The sequence below is a fragment of the Gadus macrocephalus genome, chromosome 3, assembly GCF_031168955.1.
Source record: "Gadus macrocephalus chromosome 3, ASM3116895v1".
NCBI classification, from domain to species: Eukaryota; Metazoa; Chordata; class Actinopteri; order Gadiformes; family Gadidae; genus Gadus; species Gadus macrocephalus.
In genome coordinates this window covers 559,672-582,911 of record NC_082384.1, presented here as the reverse complement: position 1 = coordinate 582,911, position 23,240 = coordinate 559,672, and the positions used below count along the sequence as shown (strand labels likewise).

The following is a 23,240-nucleotide window of genomic DNA, read 5'->3' as shown; positions in this document are numbered from 1 at the left end:
CCGTTGCCCCTCACTAGTAAGGTGTGAGCGGCTGGGCATATATCTCTGTCCAGACTCCCTGTGCATGTGTGTCAGAAAGAGAGAGAGAAAGGCTGTGAGCGATTCTGTGTGTGCGTCTGCGAGGGACAGAATGAGAAGTCTGTCGATATGTTTCTGTGTGTGCGTCTGCGAGAGACAGAACGAGAGGTCCATTGATATGTTTCTGTGTGTGCGTCTGCGGGAGACAGAATGAAAAGTCTGTCGATATGTTTCGGTGTGTGCGTCTGCGAGAGACAGAACGAGAGGTCTGTTGATATGTTTCTGTGTGTGCGTCTGCGGGAGACAGAACGAGAGGTCCGTTGATATGTTTCTGTGTGTGCGTCTGCGGGAGTCAGAATGAGAGAAGTCTGTTGATATGTCTCTGTGTGTGCGTTTAGAGGAGACAGAGTGAGAAAGGCTGTGTGCGTCTCTGTGCGCGTGTACGCAAGAGGTGATGTTTCTGTGTGTGCGTTTGGAGGAGACAGAATGAGAAAGGTCTGTTTAGGTGTGTGTGTGTGTGTGTGTGTGTGTGTGTGTGTGTGTGTGTGTGTGTGTGTTTGTGTGAGAGGGAGCGAGAGAGATAGCAAGGAGAGATAGCAAGGAGAGCTAAAGTCGGAGGACGATCGAGAGGGACCATTTTCCCTCTAGACAGTTGGAGGTAGCGATAGAGTGCGTGTTTTTCTAACAATGAACGGTTGTTTCAGGACCACGAGAAGGGACTCTGTATGGTTTTCAGGCCCAGAGTGTAATCCCCTTTCCCATATGTGTAGTCCTCCCATTTGAGGTCCCCGTCCACCATATTTGAAGTCCTCTACTCCACCTCATGTTGTAGTTCCCCTCCCTAGAATTGTATGGAAGTTAGAACCTGTGAGGGTGTTTTGGTTCGGCCTGACGAGGCCTGTACCAATTTCGGTGGTCAGCTTCGTAATTTTGTGTATATAGAAATTTGGAAAGGGGGAGCAGTATTAAAGTTATTTATAATAAAGTGAAAAGTTATTTGGGAATGGATGCGGCAAGATGGGATTGTGAATGAAGGGACAGAAGGATCGTATTGTGTGTGAGAGATAGTTATTAGGTCTTGTTCCATGATGGGGAGTTGAGGATGTTGCATTCCAGGCTTATCTGTTAACGGTCCTAGCTGCTGCTTGACCCTAAGGGGAGTGAGGAAGAGTGAGAGAGAGAGAACACATTTCCCCCCCATTTGTCGACCTACACCATTCAGGCAGTACAGAGAGACACACTAACACACAGCACAGAGAAAGGAAATAGAGTGTGTTCAACTGAAAGCGTGTGGTGGCCATACGCCATAAAATACCACATATCCAAGGAATGCAGGTAGAGCTCTGAGTTTTCAGGCTTTGATAAATTTGTAGTTCCCTGTCTGCCATGTTTGAAGTTCTTTGTAGTCTCTGTCCATAGGTTTCACCTGAACAACCCCTCTGCTGGCCGAGAAAAGGAACTACCCATGGTTTCTCTCACACCCAGCCCCCAGAGCACGCTCGCTTTCAAGGCGTTATGGCCGCACCCAACGTGGGAGGGAGACACCCTTATCTGTTGTCTTGCACCAAACAGCACCCCGTACTGAGGAGGGAGAGAGAGCGTGTTCTCCTGAAGGAGGGAGAGAATCACAGGGAGACACGCAGGGGATATTCACATTATGGCTAATTTGTTTTTCTTTAAGTTTAGTTTTAGTTTAGTTTTTTATTCAGGATGATGAACATCCTGACACAGTTATCACACAGGAAAGAATAATTGAATAAATATGGATATGATTAAAGAAGGAGAATAATAATAAAATAAAGTAATCTTGATAAACTGTACAAGTAGGACTACACCTATTAAAATATGGGGTGTATCTCTTTGGTCAAGGATGACAGGTGGATTGAAGCCACATCTGCTGGGAAGGGGTCCGACATGCTATGTTGTCAATTTGGATTCGGAAGTAGTGGGTTTACCTTTCAAATGCCACTACTGCTGCTGCAACACTTTAATAATTTTAACTCTGATAAATTAGCTTTTGTCTTATAGTTCCCCTGATGTGTATCCATTACGCACGCTTGGCTGCATAGGGCAGATGGGGCTGAAGACTCTGTCTCCATCCCTCCACTTTGCGATCTATACTACCATATGGGTGGGGGTTGATTGTATTCCAGGTACGGCATCCTGCAGCGAGCCATTATGGAAGGCTGGTTAGCCAAAGACGGGTAAGATCCCACCTTGACACCCGGGACGACCCAAGGCAGGCACAGTCACGATTACTTGGCAGAGTCGCTGTGGGCACTGGCTCACTTGATCATGAAGTGACGAGCTGCAACAATCATGGGAAGCCCGTCTGGGGTGTAGGGTGGAGGAGGAACAGGAGTCAGATATGTCAGCTCTGGCAGCAGAGGTGGTCTTGGAACGGGGCATGTCGCGTTTTATTTTATTTTACCTTTGTGGTATAGAAGCCCACTAACGCATGTACGTTTTTCGGTTTAGTGCATGACTTTGGAACAGCGTGTTTTCAGGCGGCTGATGGTAAACCCACCCATATTGGGCTTTGGCTTTGGACATACTGGTTTCGATTTCCCTTCCCAAGAGATTGGTTTTAGTTTGCTGATGGTTAAGGTTAGACGTTTCGACGTTGGTTGCACCAACGGCGTTCTTAGATTTGCTTATCATTTAATGCGCATGGTTTTGACCATTGCCCAAGAGGGGAGGTGTTGAGGAGAATTAAAAAAGAAATTAAAAAAAATAATATATATATATATATATATATATTAAGAAAACAAAGTTGTTTTTTTTGTTTGTTTTTTTTCACCATACTTGCAAACAATGATTGACATCCAGCTAAATGAGTGTGAAATATAAAACAAAACACAACAGTGTTCAACAGATGGGTAGAAGCAGTCCCATCAAAAGACCAAAGTGCGGCTACAGTAATCAAGTTTCGGACTAGAGAAGTCATGACTAGGTTTGGAATTCCGTCAGAAATAAGCTCGGACAAAACGTTTATTCAGAGAACACTCAAACAAGTGATTCAACATTTGCATGTCAAATAAAGACTAGATTACGCCCCAATCCTCAACCACAAGGTATGGTGGAAAGAGTGAATGGGACGCTCAAGACAAAAATTAACAACATTTGTCCAAGCACTAAATTGAATTGATGCACTACCACTGGCACTAATGAGTTATCGCATGAAAACTAACAGAACGACGCATCTAACCCCGCATGAAATGCTTAAGGGTCGACCCATGCCTTCACTTAACATTCGAGGATCCCAAAAGGGACTTCCATTAGAGTAATTAGAAATAGAATTAAGGAAAATATGTTTGAACATCTAACTGTTGTACATAAGTTTGTAATTCCAGCAAGAGAAACACAAAGTTCCAGGGCCAGAGGAGGAGCCAGATGCAGACACGCCCGGAGCCGACGAACTACCCAAGAATGATGCAATCAAATTTTGGCAGGGTTTGAATCAGTCCTGTTTTGGTGGTCCACTATTAACAAAAATGTTGATTGGATAAATAATATATACTATAATCAGCAACGTTTTGTAAATTTTTCCACGGATAAGGTCAAGGGACTATATAGATATAGATATGCTATTGGCAGAGCAAGGAGGGGTGTGTGGGATGATGAAGACGACATGTTGTACTTTTATCCCCAATAACACAGCACCGGATGGGTCGGTGGCCAGGGTGCTGGCAGGGTTACAGTCCCTCAGATTAGAGTTGGCAGAGAGCTCCGGCATTAATGACCCCTTCACAGGATGGATGGAGAGCCCAATGAGCGATGGGCGCTACAGGTGCATCAGGTGCCATCCAAGATTACCTGGGGATCGAGTATACACCGGAGAGTTTGGACGAGGGACCACCAGAGGGGCCCGACCTGATCCGGCTGGAGAACATGGAACAGACCCCTGCCCCACTGTCCAAGAGCCCCCACGCAATGCAGCGCACCAATACATGAAGATCACCTGACCCCCCCCCCCCCCCTCCCTTCCCCATCCCAGCCACTACAAGCAAACCCCACCACCACACCCCCCTCCCCCCCGCCTGTGACGTGCTAGTAACCTCTCCAGGTGGGCTGCCCCATTCCCGTCCCCGCCAACGGCACCACCCCCCTCCCACCTGATGCACCCACGTCGCCCGGACCAGGGGCGGACTGGGACAAAAAATCGGCCCGGGCATTTTGAACCTGACCGGCCCACTAAATTCGATAACACACCTTTTCAGTCTTTTTGGTCTCTCGAATGTCTACACCAACCAGGCTTTTAGCTAGCAGGGCGTCTGCCCTATAGTCTACTAAAAAATAAGAAGAAATGGGACGCCCTACTTTTAGACAGGACGGCCTAAAGACGCCCTATTTTTCTCCCGTTTTACCTGTTAACTTCGCTGAATGTGATCAAAATTCACTGTTTCAGTCGCTTCACTGCTTAGCGAAGTCTAGAATCAGACATATGCCCTGCCATTTAGAAAATAGCATTGCTGTATTCCCGCTACAACAACGTTACATCATGATTCCAACGAAACATTGATTCACGGGCTCGCAGAAGCTACAGAAGACAGCTGTCTCACCGCACGTCTCTGAACCTACTACTTTATGAGTTCAACAAGAGTTTGTGTGTTAAGGTGGTGGTCTTAATTAATCTAAATTCAATACAATACAATATACATCATACACTTTAAAGTTGTGTAGAAAGTTGTTTCTTTTTGTTAAAGTTGTTACTTGAATTTTGTACCTTGTTACCTAGTTTCAGTTACACTCACTGTTATTATGTATTAAATTACTAAACATATAAATAAATGAGTGTAATTGTAATATTACCTAAAAACGATCAAGTGCTGTACAAAAAATCCTAGCTAAAAGCCTGATTCCAACTGTGCAACTATTTTCCACATACCATAAGCCATGCAATGAGTTAAAAGCAATCAGTGAGAGTGGACGCATTATACACTTCCAAAAGGTGTTATTTATTAACAAAAAAAGTATACTCCACGTCCATCACAGTAATGGGTAGAGTTCATCCGACTGGGTGTGTACCTGCGTTTAATAGAAGAGAAAGACAAAAAATAGAGGACAAAGAATAGAGAAGAGAATAAATGATGGATCAGATGTTACTCTACTGTATCAAGAGTAGTACCCACTAAATTGTGAACTTACCCAGTCAAAAGGGACTTCGACATCTTCAGTAGCCTATGAAACATGAATGAGGGAGAGAGAATTATAATGAATAGACATAGCTGATTAATCTGATTGTCAGTTTTCCAGACAAAGCAGTGCTGATTTAAGAGGGCCTGTGAACTCCTAAGATGAACGAATGAATGAATGAATATTTTCATAATCAATTATTATCCTACAGTTCCTTTCACTGAATTACCTTACAAGAGCAGCTTCCTCATCAATGCACTCTTGTCAGCCACCTTGTCAATTACTACATCTGTGTCCAATGCCATGAGAATGTCTTTCTCAGTGGCCATCAACATAAACGCCTCAAGCTTGCTAGCTGACAGGTTGCTCCTGAGTCTGTTTTTTATGAACTTGAGGGTAGAGAATGTTCTTTCACAGGCCACCTGGGTCAGGGAAAGGGTCAGCAAGAACTTATACGCAAGCCCAAGGAGATGATAGGCATCTGAGAGCATGTTGAGCCGTTGGAGAATCTGGTAACAGCACAGTGGGCAATTTTTACAGGAGGCACAGGCTTTATTCACAAGATCCGTTTCCTCTTCTTGTCCTTCAGATCCATCTTCCACTGTTCTGGTCATGTAATCCTCAAGATGGGATGCTTTCAGTCTGTCCCACTGTCCTGCTAAACATTTCAGCTCTGATTGTAGATTGTCCACTGTCGCACTGCTGTCAAATTTCATCAGACATCTGCTCAAGACTTCAAAAGCAGTGTTGGGAAAGGTAGTGGTCCGGATCTTGTCAAAGCTCCTGGGGTCCAGCCATGCCAAATCAGCGAAAAGAGTGCCATGTGTCATAAACCTTCTATGAATTGCCTAAAGAGCAGTGTCTAGAATTCTGTTGTGGACATTCACTTCAAATGCTCTGTTAGCATCTCTTAGAGGGTCATCTTCAGCCATTTCTCCCGCTCTGTTTTTTTTCTTTCTTCCTCTTTTCTGAGGCAATGCACTCTCAACTTCAACTTCAACCACTCTTGTCTCAATTTGATCATTTGCCCATTGCACAAAAGTGTCTGCAGCTGCTTTCACGGTTTCAAAATCTCTTGCAATGTTTTTCAGGCCCTCTTGCGTGGCCATCACCATACGATGAGCCGTAAGGATATCCATGCTTTCTGTCTGGAGGTACTTAGAAAGCGGTGTAGTTAGCTCAAATATTCTAAGGAATATTTGAGCTGTTAAGTTGGTCTCATATTTCAAGAGACCCTCTCTAAAACCACGTGCTTTGGCACGTACTGTTGGTTTTTCGTGGTCTTTGCCTTCTATGGCTGCCAGTGTCAGGACTGCTTCCATGTACAAACCATTCTGTGGTTTCCCAAAATGTCCAAACACTTTTTTGAGGGCCTCATGTTTGGACCACCACCTTGTCTCCCCAATTGAAGAGAGGCGCCTGTGGCTTTTCTCTTGCACTTGGTTCTCCCACAGATTGACCCTTTGGTAGGAGTCCTTGATGAAGACTGCCATGTCATTCAGTAGACTGAACAGTGATCCACTTTCAATTACAGTTTGCGTTGTGTCAGATAGCACAAGATTGAGAACATGTGCATAGCACCAGACATGTACATGGGTGGGTGACTGAGAGGTCATCAGTGCGTTAAACCCTTTATACTGGCCTTGCATATTTGCCGCCCCATCTGTGGCATTTCCAATTCACATGTCTTTGTTGAGGTTCAGACGGTCCAGGACATCTAAAACCAGGTTCACAAAGTACTGCCCAGTGGATGCCTCACATCTCACTAAGGCAACAAGCCTCTCATGCACAGTGTCAGTCACATATCTTACAACAATTGAACACTGATCATGGGAGGTTATGTCCTGTGTTGTGTCCAGCTGTATGGAGAACATTCCAGTTTGCTGTACTTCGTTTGAAATGCAGTCTTGAATGAGGTGCCCAATTGTATCAATTACTGTGTTGATTGTAGTTTTGGAGAGAAGGGTGACAAGAGACCCTCGACCACTCGTTCCACTGGAATTGTGTAATTCCTTGCTCTTTTTAATGCAAATATCAAGGTGTTCTTTTAGGCACACATCATATTTTCCCAATAAAAGGATGAGTTCCAGAAAGTTTCCATGATCAATTGTGCCATCATCTAGTGTGTAGGCTGCCTCATTCGCCGTGTGCCTGTAGCTCAGCCCCCTCTTCCCTAACACTTTCACCACATCCACGACACGCTCCAATACCCGACGTCTCTTCCTGACCTGTTCCCTCTGTGCAGACAGCTGATTACCAGCAAACGTACTGCTGATATCTGCTTTTGAGCACCTTAGTAAAAACGCTTCAGCACAGATTCGGTGTGCACTACTCCTTTCATGTTCTTCTGTGCGCTGGTGCACATGCCTCCAATCTGACCTACCAGTAATAAATGAGCTTGTGTCACTGGTCTTCCCGAAAGCCATACACACAAAACAAAACAATTTGTGCCGTCTATCACAATATGTGAGCCACCTCCTGTTGGTTCCTTTTTTACTGGTGAATAACCTTTGCAATACTGGATTTCGGGCATTTTGTTGTGGGTGGTGATCCAAAAAGCTCTGTAACATTGAAGGCTCAGGACGGGCAAAGTAATCTATGCCCTCCTGCTCACTGCTCTCCTCTCTCTCATGGTTTCTTTCATCAACTCCCTCCTCACTCTCATCGACTCTTTCCTCACTTTCACCGACTCTCTCCTCGCTTTCGCAGACACTCTCCTCTCTCTCATGGTGTCTTTCATCTCTCTCCCTAGCACTGTCCTCTTTTGGGGATGCAACCTCAACCTAGCACAACAAAACATGACAGAATGAGACTGAGGAATAGTTTTTTACATAATGATGCAGTCAAGTCAAGAATTATTACATTCTCTAAATAACAGACATGCATGCTGCATAGGCAATAGACACAATTATATACTTAAAAAAAAAAAGGTGGTATTCTTCCATTTCTGTTCATTGTCACTAACCAGCTACATAACAACTGCCTAACAGATTTTTCTTTTTTTTTTCCAAAAAGTAGCTCAGCCTTGGGTTAGCCTACTACTCATCCCACAAACATAGGGTTGGCATTTGGCGTTAGAAGCTATTCTCTAGCACAGGGGTTTTCAACTGGTTTTGTCCCAGCGACCACCATTCGATTATTTTTTCAATTTAACTTCAAAAGTACACGGAGGCTATGCTTAACTGCAAATGCTTGTCAACTTCACGCACGGGACTGTACATTCTGAATAATGCATGGCATGACGTTAGGGCGCAATGCATTAACATTAGCACTTCACAGGCTACCATAGACTGGATATGTGCAAGGCTAATGATGTAGCCTACCAGTGGACTGCTATGTTCACAATTTCGGAACAATGGGCTGTCGGACTAATGACTTTCTTGTTGTCGGAGTATAGGGCTATCATAATTCGGTATCTGGACCGCGCACCAATAGGCTAACGGGCTAGCCCACCACTCAAACACACAACATTAGAGTGTAGGCTAACGGCTGGCTGTTTCAGAGTAGAGTAGGCTGAGGGCTAGCAACAGCTACAGACTTGTCTTGTATTTACAATACAAACGAACTTGGCCATAGAACATAGGTCCTAAGTCAAACATAGTTTAGAGACGTTTTAATTCATGATCAGTAAGCTTACCGTAGGTCGTTGTATCGTATCGCCACCAGCATCACTGTCAATGTCATCCACGGGAGCTGATGATGGCCCTGCCGTGGCAAACATTTCTGATATTTTGCCACATTTGGCAGCGTTGGCTTGAAGAGCAAGCCTCTTCTTGTCTCGCAGTTTCTCTGCACCCCCTTTTCTCTTTCTCTCCATTTTGGACTGGAGGATTCTCACGAAACGTGCGTTTCTGTGCACCGACCAAGCTAAAGGTAGAAGGTGTTTGGTGATATGATTGGACGAGCCCCTAGTCAGTAAAGAAGACAGCCAATGGGCCGCAGACTAGCGTGCACGTCAAGAATGTCAAGGCCATGGGCCACGCTGAGTTTGTTTACCGTCCTAATGCATTATGTAGGCAGGTCCAAATCGAAAGGGGTTGGTGTTGGGTCAGCCCAGGGGATGTGATTGGGCCAGCCCAGTGTCAATAGGGCCGCTGATGAACTACTTTCGTGGGCCAGCCGGTCAGACCATTATATGAAAAAAAAAAAAAAATCGGGACTATCGGCCCATATTGCACCTCGGCCCACCGGGCAAACGCCCGGTATGCCCGACGGCCAGTCCGTCCCTGCTTTAGGGGAACCTCAGCGTTGAAAAACAAAACGTGCTCAAATTAGTGATGTTACGTTTTGCGTCGAGGCATCGGGGCGTGTGTCGAGTATGTCGGCTCCTCCCCCAGCGAAGCTCCGCTTCGAGTAGGATTCACGTTGGCGAAATGACGGAGGGTGTGACGTTCGAGGCTTCGCCTCGGGCGACTGCTTCGAAATATGGGTTCAGTATTGGCGGGAGATTTCGACTATAAAGATGTCCCGTATACGATCACAACCTTGTGGTATATTCAATATACCACTAGTCTGTGATCGTAGTAGTTTGAGCATTGCATTTTCTGTAGTATCAATCGAAATATCACGTTCATTATTCATCATGGAGGTTGCCAAAAAGAGAAGGTTTTCCCCTGTTTGGGAGCATTTTGATCTAGTTGCTCCCAATAAGGTTTGCCTATTCATACGGCTTTTCATTTTAAAGCATGGTTTGGCAAGTAGTAGCGTAATGTTTTTTAATGTTGTCTTTTGTATTGGTTGTTTTTGTTTGCATAGGTTTTGGAGCAAATCCTCTTTCTGAATAAAAATCATTAGCCAAATCCTGTTTCTGAATAAAATCATTACCCCCCACCTCCCTCCAAAGTTACACAAAACACTGTCCCCCACATCTCAACCACATTTCCCCTTTTACAAAATCAGTTCTATCATTCTGCCAAAAAAATTAAATAACCACTGTCCAGAACACTTTAATGGCTATTAAATTAATCAGTCCTTCTCAGTTAGCATGCAGTGTGGGTCGGCTTAGCTCAGGAGGTAGAGTAGTTGACTTGTAACCGGTAGCTTGCTAGTTCAATCCCCAGCTCCTCCTAGCTCAGTGTTGTTGTGTCCCTGTCACTTTGCTCCTGACAGCTGACGGTTGACTCTGCCGTCGGTGTATCAATGTGTGTATTTACCGTTGTAAGTCGCTTTGGATAAAAGCGTCTGCTCAGACCCTCTTTTACCAAATTATTTATTTTCTAGCATGAGCTCTGTGCCATTTTATGAATGTAACACTCACACACATGTATCACTGAAATGACTTCAATTCTCAAATGATTTAATGTTGTATCGGCACACATTTTGGGTTGGGTTCATTCAATATAAATGTATTTTTGACAGTTTAATGTCCTATAAATCGAATATACCAATTAGTGTTATGTACACTTAAAGCTATACTGTACAATGTGAGAGAGCTAGCATGATTTGAAATTAGCTTCTCTTCGGAGTTCCGTTTAACTCCTCCCCCACCCTTCAGGACTCCCTGCCCCCACCCCTCGACACAGAGCCGTGCACGAGTGCTGCTGCTTCTTACGGCTTACTTCAACGGCAACCATTGGGTCACTTTTCAGGCCATTCAACTCCCTCAGCTGTCGCCATCGCTGAAAAGCTAATCCAATATTTATTCTCGTTTTTCCTCGAGCAGTCTCCAACTTCTTTTTTGTTGCTGCCTTTTCAGTTTCTGTCTTTCTTTTTCTTGCCTTTTTAAAAGGATGAACCGGGGCAAGTAACGGTGGCAGTGGTAACTTCAGTTGTTTCTCTTCCATTGTGTAAACGTTGTAGGCTCACGAGGTCTAGTCCACTGTCATGAACTACTATGACAACAACGCTTTCTTTGCCCTCCGTGAACGCGCTCAGGCCGGCTCAGGCTCGTACACAGAGGGGAGAGAATGCGCAGGCTTGTGATTGGTTCTTTAGATTCGGGCACAGTGTCTCCGATTGGTAAGCATTTTAACAGGTTTATAGCAGATACAGAATTCGTTTTTTTTTCGCTTCTTTTTCATTGCCCATAAGTTATTTATTGCCGTCAGGATGTAAAAAACAATTTCAACAACATATTAAAAAGTGCATATTACTGGATCCCGTACAATATGCCTTTAAGGGATTGGTTAGGGTTAGGCCAGGAAGACAAATGGTTATGTTTAGGATTAGGGTTAGGGCAAGGTTAAAGGTTAAGGTCAGACTAAGGTTACGGTTAGGGTTAGGGGCCTGATAAGCCGTAATGGGCGTGGTAAGGCAGGTCCAGTCAACAGTACCTACGGCTCGGGTGGGGGCACACATAACTATCTAAGCCAAAATAGAAATAAATAACAAGTGCAAGGAGTCAGAACCATCAATACACACATAAGATATGTTATGCAAAACACCAGAATGAAAACAACATGTCCTGTGGGACACAGGTGAGTGGGGGTGGTCAGTCCGTGTGGTGAAACGTCCAGGAATTGTATCCAGCCAGGTGTCCCAAGGCAAACAACCAGCCCTATTCACCTTATTCCGCTCTAGACAACGGGCGCTGCCATGACACCGACTCCGGTTTCTTACTTCCGGTTTGAGGTGATTGACCGTGATTAAATATGAGTTCAGGCACCACTTGTGCGGTTGTTGGTTGCTCAAATAATTCTAAGAAAATTAAAAACCTTTTAGAAACTGAGTGCTTTGATCACAAAATAAGAAGGAGAGAATGTCCTTGTCCGGTTCCCTATCGGCTACATTCAATGCCACAGAGCAGACGTTTAGACTGGCTAGCTGTGCTTAAACTGAAACATCCGCCGAAAAAAGTTTATGTCTGTTCGCACCATTTCGTTCACAAACGACCCACCGAAGACCATCCCAACCCGGAATTATTCCTTGGATACGACAGACCAGTAGTGAAGAAGAGACGAACAATTGTTCGTGTCGAAGCGACAGGTAAGCCACTTTCAATGTTGAATTATGTAAGCGATCGCATCACTTTACAGGTAAACTCCAGTTGTTTACATTTTTACGAGCTCCACCAGCCAGTGCTACAAAAATATTTGGGCAGTCTAACCTACATTTTTATGAATAATATGCCCATTATGTCGCTGGATAGAGTAGATGTGTTGAAAACATGTCCATTATTGGTTTATTCCTGAATGCCACTGTAGTTAGTGCCAGTGGTATGAATTCCTCTGAGGGCTATCGTAGAGCAAGCTGCTATCGTTATGTTGGTCAGTCCTGAGCGAGGAAGAGCTTCCACCATGTTGGGCAAAATAACCTGCTGAGTACATCACATGTACATTACAAATATAGCTAACTAACCCAACGAACACATAACACAAACATGATAATATAGTCAGGTCAAGGCCAGAGCCGAAGGCCCCATTTCCCAGGCAAATGGTAGACACTCAGACAATGCACCAGTCATCCTCAAGAACGGGAGAGCCACATTAATTTATCACACAGGAGACACCTCGAAGCTCTCCCCCACTAGAAGGAACACATGCAGATACTAGGGGCCTGAGAGCCACATTAAATTATCACACACAAGACACTTCGGGGGGGCACTCCCCCGTTTTAATTTATCACACCGGAGACACGAGGAGCTCTCCCCGTTAGGAGAAGATCCAGGGCCTGGGAGCCAAGGTGCAGCAAAAACACACAGAACCACACATATCTCAAACGCACACACCTCATCGAGAGGAGGATACAGCTTAAGACTGTATCACACAGGGACTCATCATCTTCTTCTGAAGCAGACCTTCCACGGAGGTGAAGCTCCGGACGAACCATCAGCGCTGATTAGGGACTTAGACATATTCGATTTCTCACGCTTTATGACTCTGTATAACCGTTGCCACTTTACTTAATAAATCCAAGGTCCTCGTGCCGATAGACTTTATTACCTCTCCGTCTCATTTTATCTGGTCCAGTAGCTAGACAGACCGTTTTTCCCCTCAATTAGGTGACCCCGACGGTGGTATTTTTTCTGAAATTGAACCGCAACTGGGAAACGAGAGACGGAGAGCGGCACGACCTCGGGACCCCGGAGCACCGGACCGATTCCTGCAGTCTAACCTCGCGATCGCCCAACAAAAGGTAGGCAGAACCTGTTGATAAAATCCAAACTCTGCATAGTTATATAGGAACCACATTAGGAGGTGAGACTGTGAGAGCGGTTCGCTACGGGATATCTCGTGGGGACGAATAGGACTGCATCCCAGCATTTCCCCATAAACCCGATTGACCCTGAACGCGTGACACATCGAATATCGGCTCGTTGCATGGTGAAGGAATACCCTCGAGACCATAGGGCCTATAAGAATCGGGCATAGTGATACAAGACTACCGATGGCCAAGTAATGGATGTGTATGTGATCCCCACCGGCGTGTTAAAGAGGGTTTAGTATCCCCACCGGCTTGTGAAAGAGGGTTTAGGATCCCCACCGGCGTTTTAAAGAAGTTAGTATCCCCACCGGCGTGTTAAAGAGGGTTTAGTATCCCCACCGGCTTGTGAAAGAGGGTTTAGGATCCCCACCGGCGTGTTAAAGAGGGTTTAGTATCCCCACCGGCGTTTTAAAGAAGTTAGTATCCCCACCGGCGTGTTAAAGAGGGTTTAGTATCCCCACCGGCGTTTTAAAGAAGTTAGTATCCCCACCGGCGTGTTAAAGAGGGTTTAGTATCCCCACCGGCTTGTGAAAGAGGGTTTAGGATCCCCACCGGCGTGTTAAAGAGGGTTTAGTATCCCCACCGGCGTTTTAAAGAAGTTAGTATCCCCACCGGCGTGTTAAAGAGGGTTTAGTATCCCCACCGGCTTGTGAAAGAGGGTTTAGGATCCCCACCGGCGTGTTAAAGAGGGTTTAGTATCCCCACCGGCGTTTTAAAGAAGTTAGTATCCCCACCGGCGTGTTAAAGAGGGTTTAGTATCCCCACCGGCTTGTGAAAGAGGGTTTAGGATCCCCACCGGCGTGTTAAAGAGGGTTTAGTATCCCCACCGGCGTTTTAAAGAGGGTTGTGATCCCCACCGGCGTTTGTGTATTAAATAATTCTATGTGGTAAGAAGGTTAGAGTCCTTTATCAGGGTTAGAGTCCCTTTGCAGAGGAAACGGTATGCCTCGGGCATGAGTGACACACAGAGAGAATAAGATGAACTAGGCTCGTTGCGTGGTGAAAGAACACCCTCGAGGCCTAAGGCTCGCCGCCCTTGATAAGTGAATCTGAGGCGCCCGAAGAAGCACAACGATTTCTTGGCCATATATTCATTGCATATGCGGGGACTGACGGACAAACACCTGAACTGACGCAGACTAGGGATAGCAGAGACCTCTCCCCCCCCCACCTTCACGACCAGAGAGATTGTGTGTATGCGCGTGAGAGAGAGAGAAAGACTGTGTGCGTCTCTGTGCGCGTGTACGCCAGAGGCGATGTTTTTGTGTGAGCGTCTGCGGGAGACAGAATGAGAAGTCTGTTGATATGTTTCTAGGTGCATCTGCGGGAGACAGAATGAGAAGTCTGTTGATATGTTTCTGTGTGCGTCTGCGGGAGACAGAATGAGAAGTCTGTTGATGTTTTTGTGTGTGCGTCTGCGGGAGACAGAATGAGAGAAGTCTGTTGATATGTCTCTGTGTGTGCGTTTAGAGGAGACAGAGTGAGAAAGGCTGTGTGCGACTCTGTGCGCGTGTACGCAAGAGGTGATGTTTCTGTGTGTGCGTTCGGAGGAGACAGAATGAGAAAGGTCTGTTTAGGTGTGTGTGTGTGTGTGTGTGTTTGTGTGAGAGGGAGCGAGAGAGATAGCAAGGAGAGATAGCAAGGAGAGCTAAAGTCGGTGGACGATCGAGAGGGACCATTTTCCCTCTAGACAGTTGGAGGTAGCGATAGAGTGCGTGTTTTTCTAACAATGAACGGCTGTTTCAGGACCACGAGAAGGGACTCTGTATGGTTTTCAGGCCCAGAGTGTAATCCCCTTTCCCATATGTGTAGTCCTCCCATTTGAGGTCCCCGTCCACCATATTTGAAGTCCTCTACTCCACCTCATGTTGTAGTTCCCCTCCCTAAAACCATATGGAAGTTAGAACCTGTGAGGGTGTTTTGGTTCGGCCTGACGAGGCCTGTACCAATTTCGGTGGTCAGCTTCTAGTTTTGTGTATACAGAAATTTGGAAAGGGGGAGCAGTATTAAGTTATATATAATAAAGTGAAAAGTTATTTGTGAATGAAGGGACAGAAGGATCTTTTTGTGTGTGAGAGATAGTTATTAGGCCTTGTTCCATGATGGAGAGTTGAGGATGTTGCATTCCAGGCTTATCTGTTAACGGTCCTAGCTGCTGCTTGACCCTAAGGGGAGCGAGGAAGGGTGAGAGAGAGAGAACACATTTCCCCCCCCCATTTGTCGACCTACACCATTCAGGCAGTACAGAGAGACACACTAACACACAGTACAGCGAAAGGAAATAGAGTGCGTTCAACTGAAAGCGTGTGGTGGCCATACGCCATAAAATACCACATATCCAAGGAATGCAGGTAGAGCTCTGTTGAGTTTTCAGGCTTTGATAAATTTGTAGTTCCCTGTCTGCCATGTTTGAAGTTCCTTGTAGTCTCTGTCCATAGGTTTCACCTGAACAACCCCTCTGCTGGCCGAGAAAAGGAACTACCCATGGTTTCTCTCACACCCAGCCCCCAGAGCACGCTCGCTTTCAAGGCGTTATGGCCGCACCCAACGTGGGAGGGAGACACGCAGAGAGAGAGAGAAGCCACATTCCACCCTTATCGGTTGTCTTGCACCAAACAGCACCCCGTACTGAGGAGGGAGAGAGAGCGTGTTCTCCCGAAGGAGGGAGAGAGTCACAGGGAGACACGCAGCGGATATTCACATTATGGCTAATTTGTTTTTCTTTAAGTTTAGTTTTAGTTTTGTTTTTTATTCAGGATGATGAACATCCTGACACAGTTACCATTCAGGATGAAGAACATCAAAGTTCATGAGGAGGTTATAAGGACAATAACGTTGATACTTTAATAGGACAACAGTGATGATAATCTAATGCAATTGGACTAAAGAAGGTGTTGCTATTAACTAAGTGATTCATATTATTTTCACACAGGAAAGAATAATTGAATAAATATGGATATGATAAAGAAGGAGAATAATAATAAAATAAAATAAAGTAATCTTGATAAACTGTACAAGTAGGACTACACCTATTAAAATATGGGGTGTATCTCTTTGGTCAAGGATGACAGGTGGATTGAAGCCACATCTGCTGGGAAGGGGTCCTACATGCTATGTTGTCAATTTGGATTCGGAAGTAGTGGGTTTACCTTTCAAATGCCACTACTGCTGCTGCAATAATTTTAACTCTGATAAATTACCTTTTGTTTTATAGTTTCCCTGATGTGTATCCAATACGCACACACTTGGCTGCATAGAACAGATGGGGCTGAAGACTCTGTCTCCATCCCTCCACTTTGCGATCTATACCACCATATAGGTGGGGATTGATTGTATCCCAGGTATGGCATCCTGCAGCGAGCCAGTATGGAAGGCTGGTTAGCCAACGACGGGTAAGATCCCACCTTGACACCCGGGACGACCTAAGGCAGGCACAGTCACGATTACTTGGCAGAGTCACTGTGGACACTGGCTTACTTGATCATGAAGTCACGAGCTGCAACAATCATAGGAAGTGCCGGGTGGGGTGTAAGGTGGAGGAGGAACAGGAGTCAGATATGTCAGCTCTGGCAGCAGAGGTGGTCTTGGAACGGGGCATGTCGCGTTTTATTTTATTTTACCTTTGTGGTATAGAAGGCCACTAACGCATGTACGTTTTTCGGTTTAGTGCATGACTTTGGAACAGCGTGGTCTCCGGCGGCTGATGGTAAACCCACCCATATTGGGCATTGGTTTTGGACATACTGGTTTCGATTTCCCTTCCCAAAAGATTGGTTTTAGTTTGCTGATGGTTAAGGTTAGACGTTTCGACGTTGGTTGCACCAACGGCGTTCTTAGATTTGCTTATCATTTAATGTGCATGGTTTTGACCATTGCGCAAGGGGGGAGGTATTGAGGAGAATTAAAAAAGAAAATTAGAAAACAAGGTTTTTCTTCACCATACTTGCAAAAAAAAACAAAAACAAAAAACAGTGTTCAACAGATGGGTGGAAGCAGTCCCATCAAAAGACCCAAGTGCGGCTACAGTAATCAAGTTTCGGACTAGAGAAGTCATGACTAGGTTTGGAATTCCGTCAGAAATAAGCTCAGACGGAGCGTTTATTCAGAGAACACTCGAACATGTGATTCAACATTTGCATGTCAAATAAAGACTAGATTACGCCCCAATCCTCAACCACAAGGTATGGTGGAAAGAGTGAATGGGACGCTCAAGACAAAAAATTAACAACATTTGTCCAAGCACTAAATTGAATTGATGCACTACCACTGGCACTAATGAGTTATCGCATGAAAACTAACAGAACGACACGTCTAACCCCGCATGAAATGCTTAAGGGTCGACCCATGCATTCACCTAACATTCAAGGGTCCCAAAAGGGACTTCCATTAGAGTAATTAGAAATAGAATTAAGGAAAATATGTTTGAACATCTAACTGTTGTACATAAGTTTGTAATTCCAGCAAGAGAAACACGAAGTTCCAGGGCCAGAGGAGGAGCCAGATGCAGACACGCCCGGAGCTGACCAACCACCCAAGGATGATGCAATCAGATTTCGCACCGGATGGGTCGGTGGCCAGGGTGCTGGCAGGGTTACAGTCCCTCAGATTAGATTTGGCAGAGAGCTCCGGCATTAATGACCCCTTCACAGGATGGATGGAGAGCCCAATGAGCGATGGGCGCTACAGGTGCAGCAGGTGCCATCCAAGCTTACCTGGGGATCGAGTATACACCGGAGAGTTTGGACGCGGGACCGCCAGAGGGGCCCGACCTGATCTGGCTGGAGAACATGGTGGGCTGCCCCATTCCCGTCCCCGCCAACGGCACCACCCCCCCCTCCCACCTGATGCACCCACGTCGCCCGGACCAGGGATCTGCGTTCCGGTACCAGGGGCTGCGGCCCGTTCCCTTAAGGCTTGAGGGCGCCCCTGGCTGTATTCGCTTCTGTACGCTTCACTGTTTTTAGCCGCTCCCATATCTATGCCCGCGTCTACGCAACCGACGCCGGGAACGCAAATGTTGTTGTTTATATCGCTGTCCCACTAGATGGAGCTCGGGGATACACACGGGCGAGATTCCAGGGGCCTTGATTGCCCGTTTATCAGATGAGGTCCTGAGCGCAGTTGAATAAAAGGGTCTAATGCTCAGGTGGCGCCTTGCGACCACCTGCCCGTGATGACGCTCAGGACTATTCCGTGGTTTCAGTTGTTCCCGTGCCCCGGGCCTACCCTGAATACCCCATGCGTGTGATTGCTTATTGTTACACGACCAGTTAACTCCTCCTCACATCCTTAGTGTGTGGTCATCTAGGGATGGGTTGAGGGGGATTGCCATTCGTTGTTTACCTCATATCTTTCTGATATTATTATTATTATTTAGGGACACGTTTCAGGGTTGCATTTCTTTCCTGTGATTGTTATTGTGTAGTGTTTGTGTGATTGTTGCATTTTTGTTTATATCGTTATTGTTTACTGGTAGTTTTATTGTTGCATTTTGTTGTTGTTGTTATGGTTTGGTGTTGGTTTTGTTGTGTATCATCTGCTGCCAGTATTGTTGGTATTGTCTGCTCGCGATGTAAGGCCGGGGTGGATGCCACCCCCTAGGTGGGGTGTGTATGGCATACCCATGTCTGAAGCATGGGTAGCGTTTCTCCCACGTGGTTCCCCATACGCCCGGTCCAGCGAGTTGTTTTAGTCCCATGCTCATGGTTGTTTGTTTTTATGATCATTTTGCCTTCTTTCTGTTATTTCTAATGGTGTTATAATGGTAGTCCCGCGCTGGAGTCCTATCCCTCGTACCCCTAAGGAGTAAAAGTCGTCTTGCGACGACTTGAGGGGGATATGTTGGGAAAAATAACCTGATGAGCACATCACATGGACACATTATAATATAGTCAACTCTTGCTCTAACCCAACAACACAAACATGATAATATATAGTCAGGTCAAGGCCGGAGCTGAAGGCCCCATCTCCCAGGCAGGCAGATGGTGGACACTCAGACAATGCACCAGTATCATCTCCAGAACGGGAGAGCCACATTCATTTATCACACAGGAGACATTTTGAGAGCTCTTCCCCGTTAGGAGGAACCAAGAGATACCTCTGCCCACACCAGGGGCCTGAGAGCCACATTAAATTATCACACACGAGACATTTCAGGGGGGCACTCCCCGTTTTAATTTATCACACCGGAGACACGAGGAACTCTCCCCGTTACGAAGCTCTCTCAGGGCCTGGGAGCCAAAACACACAGAACCGCACACACCTCAAACGCACACACCTCATCGAGAGGAGGATACAGCATAAGACTGCATCACACAGGGACTCTTCACCTTCTTCTGAAGCAGACCTTCCACGGAGGCGAAGCTCCGGACGAACCATCAGCGCTGATTAGGGACTTAGACATATTCGATTTCTCACGCTTTATGACTCTGTATAACCGTTGCCACTTTACTTAATAAATCCAAGGTCCTCGTGCCGATAGACTTTATTACCTCTCCGTCTCATTTTATCTGGTCCAGTAGCTAGACAGACCGTTTTTCCCCTCATGACCCAGCCTCCGGCAAGCAAGAGCCTTTACAAAACAATAACTAAAATTAGTACTGGATGGGCAACATGCGAGAGAGATGCAGCCGTGACCGGCAGCTCACCTGTCACCGCACGGAAGCGGAAATGGACGCCCAGGCGCAACGTGACCCAGCCTACGGCAAGCAAGAGGCCGACAGGTGCTCTACGCCCGCCTTTATAGATAGTCTCCCACCGTGATTGGCTGGGACTGCCGCACAGCTGACAGTCACCATGACAACAAACCACATATTGCCACATCTGCCCCCATCAATTGAATCGTCGTCCCGACGATGGAATAACCAACAGCAAATTGAAATCATTTCCAAGGCCTAAATAGCGCCGCAACTGCATTAGAAATGGACACAGAAGGATTAACACTTCCCTGTCCAGCATCCCCTGCAGACCGAGGGAGGTGGTGGACATTGGGGTGGTGATCTGCCGTTAACCTTACTGTGCGCCGGACAGCATTTCGAGCAACAGGGAGGGAAGAAGTACTTGCCACTACAGGAGCAGGAACTACTAGGGAAGATGGCACAGAGGGGGCTGGGTCAGATGGTGGAACCAGCAATCTAGGGGTGGTTTGGGTCACAGCTTCGGCCTGGAAGGAAGCGGGCAACGGGTTCTCAGGCCTCTCGACTAGCCAATCACCATCACCTGTCACCTCATCCTCTGACTGAGATTGCTCAGGAGGAGGTGCAGACAAAACAGCAGCGCCACCAGGAGACTCTACCCCTACCACAGCCTTCAACAAAGAACGATGGACCTGCCTGGCTCGAGTTGGATCATCCCTAGGGGCAATGGTGTAGACTGATCCCCCTTCCCTCGGTGCCCTCATGACACAATACTTAACCGAGGCCCACTGATCCTGGATCTTGTGGCGCCCCCGTACACCAAGATCTCGCAACCACACCAACTGGCCCTCTTCGAGGGGAACATCTCGGACATGCTGGTCGTGGTTTTTCTTACGGCGCTCGGCAGCAGCCTTCAACCGGTCACGAGCTCCCTCAAAGGCCATCTGTAGGCGGGCTTGATGTTCCTGAACCCACTCGTGGACGTAGCCCCCAACAGGATTCTGAACCCTGCCTAAAAGGAAATCAACCGGGAGTCTTGGCTCCTGGCCAAACATCAACAGGAAAGGGGACTCACCAGTTGCCTGATGCGGGGTGGTGTTATAGGCATACAGGACCTGGGGAAGACAGGAACTCCAGTCGTGCTTACGGGACACGGGCAGTGTGCGCAGCAAATTGTGAAGTGTTCTATTAAAACGCTCACATTGCCCATTCCCTGAAGGATGATATGGCGTGGTTCGGGATTTCTCTATCCCGTACAACACACATAACTGACGAATAAGAGAACCCTCAAAACTCCGTCCCTGATCGGAATGTATCCGGGCAGGGACACCAAATTTTGAGAACCACTCAGTGACCAGGACACGTGCTACAGTAGTAGCTCGCTGATCACGGGTAGGTACAGCCCACGTGTACTTGCTGAAGACATCAGTCATGACGAGGACGTCTTCAATCCCATGACTGGGCTCCAGAACAGTAAAATCAATAGCCAGGATCTCATTAGGTCGAGAAGCCAACAGGTGTCCCATGAAGCTGCGAGCAGCAGGTTGACTCACCTTGGCCACCTGGCACCGCTCACATGCCTGGCACCACTGTACCACCTCAGCAGACATGCCTGGCCAGTAACAACGCTGCCGCAGGAGCTCTAGAGTCCTCTCAATCCCCTGATGACCATGCCCTTGGTGAACCTCCGTCAGCACATCCGTTCTTAAAACTGCAGGCAACAACAACTGAAACACACCCTCGGCCCCATCCGGCCGGAAAACCTGGCGATACATCACCCCATTCCTTTCAATCAACCGGTCCCACTGCCGAAGCAGCACCAGGGCTGACTGAGACACTGGTCTCCGCTCCTCTTTATTAGGACGCTGTTTACGTGTCCAGAAAGCCAAGACTTCCTGGATGACTGGGTCAGCGCGCTGGAGTGCAGCGATGTCAGATGGGGGGTGATGGGGCAAGGCGGCAACAGTGGCTTGTGTCGCATCTATGGTGTCTACTTGCAAGGCCTGCTGTAAGGGTTTGGGGAGCAACGTGCCACGGACCATGACCTGCAGGTCTTGTGCCTCGGGGGAATGCTGACGAGAAAGGGCATCTGCGTTTCCGTTGCTACGACCCGAACGATATTTGAGTTCAAAATCAAACGACGCGAGTTGGGCTACCCAACGCTGTTCAGTGGCCCCAAGCTTGGCGGATGACAGGTGACTCAAGGGATTGTTGTCGGTGTAAACAACACATTTATGACCCAACAGGTATTCCCTAAACTTCTCAGTCATGGCCCACTTGAGCGCCAAAAACTCCAACTTCATGGAGCTGTAGTTACTCATATTGCGCTCAGTGGGCCTCAAACCACGGCTAGCATAAGCTATGGGCCGAACCTTACCATCCTGTTATTGGGATAATACGGCCCCAAGACCACCATGGCTGGGGTCCACCTCCAAGATGAATGGTAGGGTGAAGTCGGCATACGCCAGCACAGGTGCAGTGGTGAATCGAGTTTTCAAAGCCTCAAAGCTATGGCGACACTCCTCTGTCCAACGACCAGACACTGCTTGGTTAACCCGCTTGGGTTTGAGGCCTGCCAGCTCTGCTACCAGCTTATGCAGGGGTGCCGCCAGCTTCGCAAAACCCTCTACAAAGCGACGGTAGTAGCTGGCGAATCCAAGGAAGGAACGCAGCTCTGAGAGAGTGGCAGGAGGAGGCCAGCTAGAGACAGCTCTGACCTTGCCGGGGTCAGTGGAGACACCCTTGTCTGAAATAACATGGCCCAGGTAACTCACTTCCTGCTGGAAGAAAGCACACTTGCTGAGTTTCACCTTTAACCCTTCGTGGTGTAAACGCTCCAGCACCACACCCAACCTCTCCAGATGTTGCTCGATGGTAGAGGAGAAAACCACTATGTCATCGAGATACAGCAGCAGGGATTGGCACTGCTGGTCGCCAAAAATCCGCTGCATCAGACGCTGGAATGTACCGGGAGCATTGCAAAGCCCAAATGGCATGCGGTTCCACTCAAAAAGGCCAAAGGGGGTACAAAGAGCCGTCTTAGAACGGTCAGCCTCTACCACAGGGACCTGATTGTAGCCACTAGCCAGGTCTAGGGTAGAAAACCAACGAGCACCAGTGAGGGAATCCAAAGACTCATCAATGCGGGGCAGTGGAAAGGCATCCTTCCTGGTTTTACCATTCAGGAGCCTATAGTCCACACACATGCGAAGGCTACCGTCCTTCTTCTTGGCCAGCACAATTGGAGACGCATATGGGCTGCTGCTTTCCCTAATGACCTGAGTCGCCAGCAGCTGGTTAATGTGGTCT

General features: G+C 47.1%; 1 long non-coding RNA gene across 1 annotated transcript; it reads right to left on the bottom strand.

The window, feature by feature from the left end:
• Positions 1-4,493: 4,493 nt before the first annotated feature.
• Positions 4,494-8,828, bottom strand: LOC132453379 (uncharacterized). Its single transcript, XR_009524678.1, has 2 exons — positions 8,792-8,828; positions 4,494-5,046 (listed from the first exon to the last, which is right to left on the bottom strand). It is a non-coding gene; the product is annotated as an uncharacterized LOC132453379 (long non-coding RNA).
• Positions 8,829-23,240: the final 14,412 nt, after the last annotated feature.